The sequence below is a fragment of the Sus scrofa genome, chromosome 6 (assembly GCF_054392235.1).
Source record: "Sus scrofa isolate SSC_HxYL_T2T_F1_AM1 chromosome 6, Sscrofa_HxYL_maternal_Yorkshire_Landrace_v2.0, whole genome shotgun sequence".
NCBI classification, from domain to species: Eukaryota; Metazoa; Chordata; class Mammalia; order Artiodactyla; family Suidae; genus Sus; species Sus scrofa.
In genome coordinates this window covers 84,673,680-84,686,747 of record NC_139388.1, presented here as the reverse complement: position 1 = coordinate 84,686,747, position 13,068 = coordinate 84,673,680, and positions in this window count along the sequence as shown.

Here is a 13,068-nt window from a genome sequence, read left to right as displayed (position 1 = left end):
CCGAGGGTGCCCTGAGCACGGTGACAGTGGGACAGGGACACGTGAGCATGCGAGTGGGTGTGACCACACGTCATGTGAGTGAGCTGGGCCTGCACGCTCACTCGTGTCCCCTCCTCAAGTGGCCACTCGCCTCCAGGGCCTACCCAGCCCCCTCCTGCGTTTGTTTTCCTCCACCTCTTGACTGGCCCGCAGGCCTGAGTGTTCAGAGGACAGACATGCCCCTCCAGGCCACTGACCACCTCTTAGAAACGGTGGGAGAGGGCTTGTCTTTGGAGCCTCAGTTTACACAACTGTACAATGGGATGAAATAGCCCCTTCCCTGGAGGCTGCTGGGAGACACTGACAAGAGCAGATATCAAAACCCAGCTTAAGAATTCAGACTGAGGAGTTCCCACTGTGGCACAGTGGGTTAGGAATCCAACTGCAGCAGCTCGGCTTGCTGTGGAGGTGCGCGTTTGATGCCCAGCCTGGTGCCCTGGGTTAAAAGTGTCCGTCATAGGTCACAGGTGCAGCTTGGAGTCAGTCCCTGGCCCGGGAACTTCCATATGCCTCGGGTGCGGCCATTAAAAAAAAACCAAATTCAGACTGAGCTGAGGGGCTGCTCAGGAGCCGTCTCCCTGCCCTGAGTTTGCCTGGCCAACCTCCTTCAGCCAAAGCCCCAGAGAGTTTGGGGCTCCAGCCCCTGCAAAGGCAGCTCAGGGAGGTAGGAGACATCCGGGGCCATCAACCACCCTTCTGGGCAGGCAAGCCTGGAACCCCAGGTGCTCTGCCCTGATGGTAACTGGTGGCAATCAGAGGACAGGGTGTGGCTCATGATGGGTATGGATTCATTCAGCAAACCCCTCCTAAGCACCAACTCTGTGCCGGGGACTGTGCTGGGCACTGGGGATGCCAAAATCAACGGAGCCCCAGCCCCTGCCCTGAAGGGTTGGTTTTAATCCAGTGGGGTGTGTGATGGGTGGGCAGAGGGGGAGGCCGAGAGAAGGGTTTGTGGAGGAGACAAGACTCCTGGGCAGCAGTGAGCCAGGTGTTCCAGGCTGAGGAAACAGCTTTAACAGAGGCCTGGGACCACCTGAGCTTATGTCATGGGGTGAGGAATGACAACAGAGACAGGAGAGGCCTTCAGGTTTGGCAGGTGGAGTTAGGGCCTGAGGCTGAGTCATAGACATGAAATCAGATGTTGTTCGTAATTGTCTCACCCACATCTTAACAGAGCTCTCATGATTTGCAAAGGGCTTTCATATCTTACATCTTGGTCCTCATAGCCATCCTACAATGGAAGTAGGATAAAAAAAAAAAAACCAAATCTCCCTTTTCACCTTGTCTGCTAGGAAACTCAAAGGCTAAATCAAGCACTTGTTTGTGATACAAAGATATCTCAGGAAGCTCTTCTCTTTCTACACCTTGTCTGATGTCTCCTTTCCCTTTTGTTCTGTTTCCCTGGAAATCTTTTTGGGAATAAGGGGGTGAAGAATGAGGCAAATCGACTGTCACCTGGTAGACTATTTTGAGGGGGTCAGGGAAGGATATGTATATGCCTAGATTCGGGTGTGGTCATTTATATGAGCATGTCTGTGCAGGTGTCCATGTGGAACCGGCACACATGACTGCTTGATGGCTGGGTGTGTGCATACATGTGTGCGTGCAGGCAGCCATACAACCACAAGCTGTACAACCACAAGCATGTGCATCTGTGAGCAGGAGGGCCAGCCCAGAGCTGCTGGAAGCTGAGCACATACATGTGCGATGGTGTCTATTGGCCTGGCGGGGTCAAGGGACACACTCTCTGACCTCACCAGGCCTCCCAATCCCTTGTTCTCTCTCCCACCACCCCTTCCAGCAGGACTTCTTGCTCATCTCTGCCTGGCACACTGCCAGCTCCAAGGGAAACCACAGCCCAGAGAAGGGATGTCACCTACCCCAAGTCCCTTGGCAAGGCCAGAATCTAGGTCTCTCGAACCCTGATTTGGAGCTATACCACCTTCACTTGCAGGGCTAGCCCTTCCCCACTGTGTGACCAGGGGAATGTCTCTTAACATCTCTGAGCCCTTGCTCTAAGTTGGCTTTCACGATGACACAAAGCCACTAATGAGCTTAGAGAGGGCTTGTTTAAATGCTCTTTGACTTTTTTTTTTTTTTTTTTTTTAGGGCCTCACCTGTGCCATTTGGAAGTTCCCAGGTTAGGTGGCAAATTGGAGAGGCAGCTGTCAGCCTGTGCTGCAGCCACAGCAACACGGGATCTGAGCTGCATCCTCGACCTACACTATAGCTCACAGCCAAGCCAGATCCTTAACCCACTGAGTGAGGCCAGGGATCGAACCTGCATCCTCATGGATACTAGTGGGGTTTGTTACCACTAAGCCACAACGGCAAGTCCTAAATGCTTGTTGAGTTTAAACAAGGAAAACTCCTTTTCCACTGTTTCCCCTCTGAAACACTTTTCAGCTCTGCAATTGTGAAGGTGTCTGAAATCCAGCATGGGAAGAGCCCTGGCTAAGGGGCCACATGACCTTGGGCCACGGCGCCCCCTCTCTGGGCCTCAGTTTCCTCATCTGTGAAATGGGAAGGAGAGTGCTCTCTAGGTGCATCTCCTTCCTGAACCTCACAGATGACCTTCACTCCTTACTCCCTGAAACAACAGAAAGAACTGTAAGATGCCCATTTTTTACAGATGGGAAGCTAAAGCTCAGAGAGGTGAAGTCAGTTGCCCAGGCCACACAGCTCCTGGTCCAAGTGAACTCACAGCCCACTACCCTACACGTCCATGCCTACCATCACCTCTCAGGATAGGAAGCCTCCTCCACACAACTGGGCCTCCCCAAGGGCTGGAGGCTTCCAGGTCCCCATGTCCCAGGACCCCAGGAAGAGGGGCACTCGTCCCACCCTGCAAGCTGCTGGGCTGGGCGCCAAGTCAGCAGAGCCTCTTTAGGGCCATGTCAGCTCCTGGTGCAAAGCAATTACCCAGCCTCATGGGGAGAAGGTGCCAAAAACACATGTATTTACAAACTGGCCACCACCCAGCCAAGCTGCAGCTTGGGATGGTTGCGAAACACAGTGTGGCAGGCTGGCCTCAGAGGTGGCTCCCAGGCCTGCACTGGAGCCCAGACTGGCACCATCTGAGCTATGGAGGCCAAGAGATGCACAGGGCCACTGCAGGCAGGCAGGTGACACTCAGAGGGCAGTCCCATAGCCAGGGCCAAGCAGAGCCATCCCCAGCTCTCAGGATCCTTGGCCCTCCAGCCTCCCAGCTGAGAGGCCAGGGGCAGAGCTGGGTCAGAGGGAAACCTTCAGGCTCCCTTTGAGGCTCTTTCTGCCTCCATCTCTTCAAGGTCAAGTCCATCCTCCTTTGTAGGGAGAAGAGGACGAGGGAAAGGGCAGAATTTAGAATATCCCCAACGAGCCCTCCCCAGACACCCCTTACCCCAGGAATGCTTCTGGTTCTGCTGCCTGTTATGTGACTGAGCAAAAGACCTGACTCTGTGCCTCAGTCTCCACAACTGTAAAATGGGAGAATAACTAGTGTGAACTTCACAGAGTGGTTAGTGAGGCTGAGATGACACACTGTGTGTCCAGCTGACAACAGTACACCCAGCACACAGGGAGCTCTTGGTCAGCGTTAGCCAGTGCTGTGCTGGTAAATGCCCACAACAGGCTCTGGGTGGGAGGCCCTGGTTTGTGGCATTGACCCATTTCCATGGTGTAAAGACACTTATGCTGTCTCCAAGTTCAAGCTACCGATACACATCGGTTGGGATGAGGCAGGAAGGAACACATCATTACACCACATGCCCACCACCCAGACAGACGTCGATAAAGGCTCATTCTTCAGAGAAGGGATAATAGCAAAAGGGTTAAGGGGAAAATGAGCTTTGAGTATTCCTTTTCTTTGCAATGCGATTTATTTAATTGTAAGTTTCTAGCATAATTGTTAGTGATGACTATGCCAACACCCAGTTTGCAAATTCCTGAGAATTTAACCAGCAGTTCTTGGGAGCCAAGGCAAGCCACCTCCAGCTCAGCCATGGTTTTCCTCTTCATTACTCTATGTCACAGCTCTTCGCCTTTGTAAAAAGCCATTCTGTCTGCTTGGAAAGCCCTTCCCAGCATCCCTTTCCCCTTGGCAATCTCCCACTGTTTCATCCATAATCTAGATACACAATCTAGATTATATAATGCAATAACCTAGAAAATAGAATTTTCCACTCTCTGTGTCAGACACCATGTCAGCCTGCTTAGAATCTCACTGAATCCTCAAGACTTGTTGAGGCAGATGTTCGTGCACCCATTTTTTAGATGAGGAAACTGAGGCCCAACCAGGCCTGCCAGAGGAATGGTGATGTTCCTATGTGGGAACAGACCAGGCCCAGGACTGCCTTCCATAGAGACTAGCTGGGCGGAAGCCTTCCCGGCCTGGCTTGAAGAATGTTCCATTTGCCCTCTCGTGTTTTCTCTGCATGCTTTGACTCAAGCTTTGGGCCTCTATTCCGCTGGGTTAAGCATTGTCCTGTCAGGGCAAAGTCCTGCATGGGCACCTGAGGGGCAGGAAGCTGGGGGAGGCCCCCGGATGGACCAGGAGAGCCAGACAGAGGCTGGAGAGGACCAAAGGAGCCAGTGGAGCCCTGGGACCCACTGCCAAGACCTGGGAGCAGAGCGGCCGGGGCGAGCTGTGCACAGGGAGGCACTGACCCGCCCGCCAGCCTGGGGGAGAAGATTCTAGAGGAATGTAAGCTATGAGGGAGGAGGGGGCAGGCAGGCCCTGGCAATCCGAGCATGGCCCCCTAGGGAAAGTGGTGGGGGAGGGGGAACAAAAGCCAGTGAAGACCCTAGCAGAGCCTTGGCCTTGACGCATGCCTGGAAGAAAACATCCCCAGACCCATCCATCATGGGGGCTGGAAAGCCTGGCAGACCCTGGGGGGAGAGGCGCATCCAGGAGGCCCTGGGCTGCCCACCAGGGTGGGCCTTTCCTCCCCAGGCTCTCTTGAGGTGGGAGGGGGTTCACAGATGCCAGTGGGGTGTGGCAGACAGAAGTGGGTTCAAACCCAGCCCAACCCCGTCCTGGATGTGTGACCTTGAGCATGGCACCTCTCAGCCTCAGCTTCCCCATCTGCAATCCTACCTCTCAGCGTCTGGGTGAAACACGCAGGTAACATGCGAAGGGTCTGGCCCATAGCCGGTGATCATCGCAGCCACAACGGTAGTCACAGCAACCAGCATGGATAGAGGGCTCACCTCCCTGGCCCTGTGCAAAGAGCTTCGTGGTGACCTCAGGAGGCCCCACATCATTAGGGGCCCCAGAAATCACAAGACTTGGGGCCAAGTCTCCCACTGCCAGCCTCCCTTTGCCAACACAGACCCAACATTTTGACCCCAAACTCAGCCTTGGCCCTGAGGTGCTGTGCAACCAGGCAGCTCCCATCCCCCTCGGGGCCTTGCCAACGGGTGATGGGTCAGGGAACTCGGGGGGTCGGAGCTCCAGGGGGCCGAAGCAGAGGGAGGAGCCAGAGGGAGGGGATAGGGCTTTCTGTCTGGCAGAGACTGGGGCCTGAGCCACGCGTCACTCCCCACGACCATCTGGCCTTTTCTAAATCATCCTTACAAAAGCCAGAGATGACCCCAGAGGGCGCCCCCGGCCCTGGGGGGACAGCAGGAAGCTGCCTGAGAAAAGACAGCCCATGGGAGGGGGAGGGAAGGACTGCAATGGGCAGGGAGGGACAGGACTGCACCCCTTGCCACCCGGCCCCAGCCCGATGTGCACAAAACACATACACACTCACCCTCTGGCTCACTCAGCGTCAGGCCTGGGACCAGGGTCCCCCAAGCCAATCTCTCCTTTCCATGCTCCCCTCCACGCCCAGGCCTGGTGCCCCAGGAGCCCTCTCACTGCACTTCTTCGGTTCTTGGGGGTCCTCAAAAGTGTTCTAAGAGACAGAACAGCCTCCAAATTTTTCTAGGACCAAGGCCACTCTTACTTGCTTTCTAGATGGAAGTCTGAGATGTGATTTCATGTAGAGAAAGAAATCTGTGCCTCCAACTGGGTGAAAGCCACCAGGCCAGGCTCTAAAATTCTCTCTGGGTGGGCAAGAGACTACTTTTTAATTGTATTTACTTAATTATTTTATGTATTCATTTATTGTCTTTTCTAGGGCCGCACCCACGGCAAAAGGAGGTTCCCAGGCTAGGGGTCAAATCGAAGCTACAGCTGCCGGCCCAGGCCACAGCCACAGCCACGGCAACACCAGATCCAAGCCGCGTCTGCAACCTACACCAGAGCTCACGGCCACACCAGATCTTTAACCCACAGAGCAAGACCTGGGATTCCACCCACATCCTCATGGATACCAGCCGGGTTCATTATGGCTGAGCCACAATGGGAACTCCAAGACCACTTTAATTATTAAGTAACCCTGGCTTAGAATTTGAGTCTGGTTTTTTTGTTTTGTTTTGTTTTGTTTTCTTTAAATTTTTCTTTCTTAAAGTGTAGTGCCTTTACAATGTTCCATCAATTTCTGCTATCTAGCAAAGAGACCTAGTCATACATATACACACATTCTTTTTCTCATATTATTTTCCATCATGTTCTATCACGAGGGATTGGATAGAGTTTCCTGTTTGTATTCCTCTCCACTTATTCGTGGAGCATCTATGAGCCGGGCACAAAGCATGTTACCCTTTGAATATTTTGTCCCATTTTTGTCCTCCTTGCAGGTATATTTCTCCCCATCTGCTGATGAGGAAACCAAACAGCTCAGAAAGGTGAGGTATATTTACCCAGGGTCACAGAGCAAGGGAGGAGCGAAGCCAAAACCAGAATGCCAGTCTGCCCTCTTCCCGACCTGTGCTCCAGCTACCAGGTGACAGTCAGTGGCCTTTGGACATTCCATGTGTCCCTGCACCCTCCGTCATATCCACATGGCACGGGCTCTAAAACTGAGGGCCCCTGGGTGGGAAGGAGTCTCTCGGCACCTCTGTGCCTGGGTGATGGTGACGGTGGTGATAAAGGGGGAGCAGGGACATGCTCAGTGAAACCAGGGCCCAGAATAGCTGTCCCAGGGGACCCAAGTCATGGGGACCAGGGCTCACTCCTGCACTGATGTTCACCAGCTGTGTGGCCTCGGGCTGGACACTTCCCCTCTCTGAGCCTCAGTTGCCTCCAGTATACAATGCGAGTGAGAATGCCCACCTCTGAGCATCAACAAAAGGTTCAGGGAGACTCACCCCATAGAGAGCTGTCACCCAGCAGGTGTGCAGTGGTGGCCTTCTGTCCCTGTTTCTTCTCCAGGATGTGAGCACAGGACAGCCTCTGTCCAAGCACGTGGTCTCTCTGGGCACCGAGATAATGGAGAGGGAACCTGGTGCCAGTAGCACCCCAGGTACTGCTCAGCTTCTCAAAGCTGCCCGGGAGTTCCCTGGTGGCTCAGAGGGCTAAGGATCTGGCATTGTCATTGCCATGGTGCAGGTTAGGTGCAGGTTAGGTCCCTGGCCTGGGAATGTCCATGTGCCACAGGTGCAGCAGCCAAAAAAAAAAAAGAAAAGGCAGCCCAGCAAAGACCCAGTGGGTGTCCTCAGCCTGGACTAGACCCATGTCCCCACCAGCTGGTCCAGTGGGGGAGCCAGGCACAGAGCCCCCAACAGCATGGGGACAGGAGGGAAGGGCCCGAGGGTTACAGGCAGCCAATATGTGAATGGTGGCTGTTTCCTCTGAGGGGCTTCCTGAAATGACTGTGGCACCAGCCATCTCTGGAAACCTCCAAGAAGCTGGAAGGTCACGAGCCCAGATTGGCTGGAGTGGGATGGTTGGGGGGGTGCTGCCAGACATTGGAGTTAGCCTGCCCAATCCCACTCTGTCTGGTCACCTCACAGCAACTGTCAGAAATGCAGCCCCTTGATGGGGGAGGGAGTGACTCTGGATCCCCAGGGCCTGGGACTGTGCCTGGCACCCAGAGGGGCTTGAAGGACGATAGATGGATAGAGGAAGGATGCATGTGCAGACACCCAGACAAGGAGATGGAGATAGATTCTGGAAAGTCAAGTTACAGGCACTTTGGCAGCAGATTCTTTTATTTATTTATCTGTCTATTTATTTATTTATCTATCTATTTATGTATTTTGTTTCTTAGGGCCACACCCTCAGCATAAGGAGATTCTCAGGCTAGGGGTCTGATCAGAGCTACAGCTGCTGGCCTATGCCCCGGCCACAGCAACACGGGATCCGAGCCACATCTGTGACCTACACCACAGCTCATGGCAACACCGGAGGCCAGGGGTGGAACCTGCATCCCCATGGATACTAGTTGGATTCATTTCTGCTGCCCCACAATGGGAACCCCTGCAGCAGATGCTGTCAGCAGCCCAGCTGAGCTCCCCCAGCATCCAGCATCCCATGCATTTCTCATACAAACAGCTGCGGGTCTGCCTCTCCAGCCACAGGAACAGGCTGGGCCGGAAGGGATGGGAGTGGGGGAACAAACAGCCTCACCTCTGGCCCCCCAGCCTCCCAGCTCACTGATACACCTCCCCGGGAGTCCCACTGTGCCCACCTGCTTTTTGACACACCCTCTATCGGCTTTAGTCTTTTCCTCACTTACTTCCAATTTGTCTACCTGTACTTCCAAAAGTCACCTCCTAGGTAGTTTATACTCCAGTCTTTGACCCCAGATCGGCTTCTGGGGTGGGGACACAACAGAAGATAACCACTTCTGCTGCTGGCTTATCCAAGGACCTTGGACAAGCCATTCGGTTTCCTGTGCCTCAGTTTCCTTATCTGTGGTATGGGGCTAATTGCTTCATATACGTGACAGACCTGTGTGGTTGGCACTGGACAGGGCCACTGTGTGCCCCACCTCGTCCTGGGTGCTGAGGGCACAGAGGGAAGAGCAGCAACCTCCCCCCCCTTGAGGAACCCATCAGAGGTGGTAGAGGGGATGGGTTCGCGTCCAGGCCATGGAATCGAATCCTAGCTCGCATACCCTCCCTGCTGGAAAGCGGCAGAATCTCTCTGTGCCTCAGTTTCCCTTTCTCTCAGGTGACAACAACAACAGAACCCATTCCATGGGGCTCCAATGGAAAGAAGGTAAGATCGTCAAGAGAAGGGGCTAGCTCGGGGCCTGACACAGCACTCAACAGAGGGAATGCAGGGCATTGCCACTGTTACAAGAGAAATGCATAAAGCAGTGCACAATGCAAGGCTGTGTGACTGACAGTCTGGCTATAAACCAGAGAGAGGGAGTTGGTGCCCTGGAGTCAAAGAGGGAAGGAATCAGAAAGGCCCAAGAATGAGGCTGAGATAGGACAGCCCCTCAGGCTGGAGCAAGGCCAGCAGGAGGACTTCCTGAGTCCAGAGGAAGATGGGGTGAGGGATTTGCACCTGTTGCGCCTCCCTCCCACCAGCCCTGGCGGACAGCGCCTGTTCCCACCACTTTCCCAAAGGCCACTTGGGCTTGCCAGTCTTGTTCATGCCATTCCCTCTGCAAGTGTGCCTGTTGCCCCACCTAGAACTGAAAGAAGCCCCCTGAGTTCTGCCCGGGGTGACCCATGAACGGGCAGAGGGCACTGTGCCAGCTGTAATCATGCTCCCTGCCGGGTTGGTTAAAACACAGGTTCCTGAGCCTGTCCTTCAGCTTCTGTCCGGGAGGTCTGGGATGGAGCCCAGCCAGGTGGGGAAACTGCTCACATGTGGGGCTCAAGGTGACACAGCAAAGTGCCCAGCCTCGGGCTCCTATTCCACAATCCTGTGTTACCAAGCCTCCCCGCCCTTCTGGACAACACCTGCCTTGTCATCCACCTGCCCCCTTTGGGTCTTGCTTCAGGAAGCTCATCTGCCACAGAGCCCACCCCAGTCTAGAGAATGCAAAGCTCTGGGAGAAGCTGCCAGGTGTTCAGCCCCAAGACGCCTCCCAGAGGCTCTGCCAGAGGTTGGCAGGTGGCAAGGCCAGGGTGCGGGGGTGGAGACGGCCCAGCCTTGAGTATTTAAATATTTGCTTTCTTACAGAATGGCATTCTTTGGAATATTAGCCAATTTGTATAGAATTAGTCAGTTCTTGGCCCCCCCGAGTGACACAGGAGGATTCCAAGGAAGAGAAATGTACCTGCAGCCTCGCCTGATGCGGACGCTCCGGCAAGTCCTGGCATAGGATCTGCCCGCCTGCCCGGGACAGGGTTGGGAGGTGGGTAGCAGCCGGGTGGGCAGGAATCCCAGACACTCCTTGGACAGCCTGTGCCCCACACAAATCACAAGCTGCAACCACCACGAATCTTGTCCAGAGCATCAGGGGTGAGGCCACCGCCCTTTCCTTCATGTATATATGCACACACACCGTGACTGGACAATGTCATGGCCAGCTCTGCCTCCTGGGTCACTGTCCCCTTGGTCCAGCCCAGAGACCACAGTGGAGGGGCATGGGGAAAGCTGCCAGATCCCTCTCCAGAGCTCCAGGAAATGCCCTAGAAGTGATACAAGAGCTAAATTCAAATCCCAACACTGCTTCTTAACTTGCTGTGTGATCTTGGACAAGAATTTTACCTCTCTGGGCCTCACCTGCCCTGCTTATAAAATGGGGACTAATAAACGTGTTTACCTGCAGTCATGTAAAGGAACATGCTTTAGGGTACCATGACATGGTATGCTTATGCCCCTAGTCAAAGCAGTATTACCTGGGATTCAGCAAACAAGCCACGCTCCCTCTCTCTAGAATATATGTATTTATGATGATTCAATCAACAAACACTTTGTGAGCACCTATTAGGCGACTTTAAGGAAGCTATCCTGCTTTCTGGGCCTCAGTATCCCCACTTGGAAAATTGGCAGCTTAGAACAGCCTCTGACATTTCTTCTCTAACCACCAAGCAAATCATGCATTCGTGCAAAATTCTCTCACTACTAAGAGAAAAGGCAAAGTGAAAGGAGTCCTGGAGAGGGCAATGTTTAAGCAAAAGGAGTGCATGTCTAAGAGTGAAATTTCAGGTGCCAAGAATTTCAGTGTATGACTAACAATGAAATCCAAGGCCAGCGAGGATTCTTTTCCTGCATGCCTATCCTTGATCAAAGAAGCCATCATCACCAGATGGGGCAAACACTTATGGGTTACACGACCCTGGTCAAGTTATTAAGCTTTACACCCCTCGTCTCCTTAGCTATAAAAATGGGGTAATAATACTGATTTCCTGGGGTAGTTTTAAATGTTAAGGGAGAGGAGCTCCCATTGTAGCTCAGCAGTAACGAACCCAACGAGGATCCATGAAGATGTGGGTTCTATCCCTGGCTACACTCAGTGGGTTAAGGATTCGGCATTGCCATGAGCTGGGGTGTAGGTTGCAGATGCAGCTCAGATCTGGCATTGCTGTGGCTGTGCTTTAGACTGGCAGCTGCGGCTCCCATTTGACCACTAGCCTGGGAACTTCCATATGCTGGGGGTGCGGCCCTTAAAAAATTAAATGTTAGGGGGGATATAGCTATGATACTTAAATTGAGCAGAATCACACCACCCCACCCCCCAGATTTTTTCCCCTCACTCTCCCTCAAGTATTTCTGCCCTTTCACCTTCACTCCTTCACTCACCTGGCATGTAAGCACAGAGAACCTTCTATGCACTAGGCATTATTCTGAAAAGCGAAATGGCTGGGAGTGCAGCAGAGGCGGCCCCTGCTCTCAGGAGTCTCACATTCTAGTAGCAGGAGACAGACGAGGAAAGCAACAGATAAGACCACGATTCTGGGTGATGGGACTGGGTACACCCATGGGCCTCTAGGGCGGTCTCTTGGGGGAGATGACGGTTTGGGGATTTTTTTTGGTGTCTTGTTTTGTTTTGTTTTTTGGCCACACTCACTGCCTGTGGAAGTTCCCAGGCCAGGGATCAAACCCATGCCGCAGCAGCAGCCCAAGCTGCTGCAGTGACAACACCGAATCCTCAACCCACTGTGCCACAAGAGCACTCCAGGTGACGTATGAGCTGAGACCGGAATTACAAGCAAGAGCAGCTATGCAAGGATCAGGGGAGGAACATTCCAGGCAGAAGGAAAGTCTGTGCAAAGGCCCTGAGGCAGAGTCAGCTTGCTGAGTTTTAGGACCATAAAGGTCCAGGTAGCTGGAGCTTATCGAGTGAGTGATTAGGTTACAGAGGAGGTTCAGGTTGGGCCTTGGAAACCATTAAACCACCAAGCAAGTCTCCATTCTTTCCAGCATCCCTTCACCCATGTCCTTAATGGCACAACAAGACCCAGGACCCAGGGGGCAAAGACCCTAGTCTCCTTCAAAGGAGTGAGCCAGACACTACAGATCCCCACGTGGCCGTTTTAACTCTTCCTTAACCTATGCAAGCTGCCGAGTCTTTCTGATCCAAGGGTGAGGAGTGCCTTCTGTGGAGGGGGGAGGTCCCGAGGGGTCCCTCCTAGGAGCAGGATGCCGTGGGCAGGAATGCAGGTCTCTCTGGGAGCCTTTCAGGCCAAAGTCAGATCCTGAAAAGGCTCAGCCCCATGGGTGAGGATTAGACAAGCTACAGGGAAGGGCTGGGATTATGGCAAATCCGTCAGGCACAAAGCCAAGCCAGGCTCCCCCCTGCCCTGGCCGCCACCCCCTAACAGCCCCCTCAGCTGACCCCAACCCTGGTCTAGGATGGGTCTTTTGTCCCTTCCTGTCCATCAGCACAAGGGGCTGTGGAAGTGAAACTCCAGGCCAAAGCCCTGGGCAGTGGGAGGTCCCCACGCCGGTACCCCAATCCCCTTCTCCCCACGCTGTGCCCTGAATGCTGGCCTTTGTGCTCCAGCTTCTTGGAGGTTTCTGGGCTGTAGCCCCTAAAGCCGTGCACGTCTATAGCCAGATGTCATTCCTCATGTGCCCAGGTCACCCTGCAGTGTTCTCTTTCAGGCTGGGACCATGTTTTTGTGGCTGGTTTACTTTTTACTGAGGTCTAATATATATGAATGTATACAAGTCATATGTGTGCAGCTCAGTGAGGATTCACAATCTGACTACATCCCAGATGGGGACTTCGAAGCAGCACCCAGGAAACCCACCCACAGAGCCTCTCCGGGTCACTCCCCCCGCCCCTGCCAGGGCAGCCATCCTCCTACCTC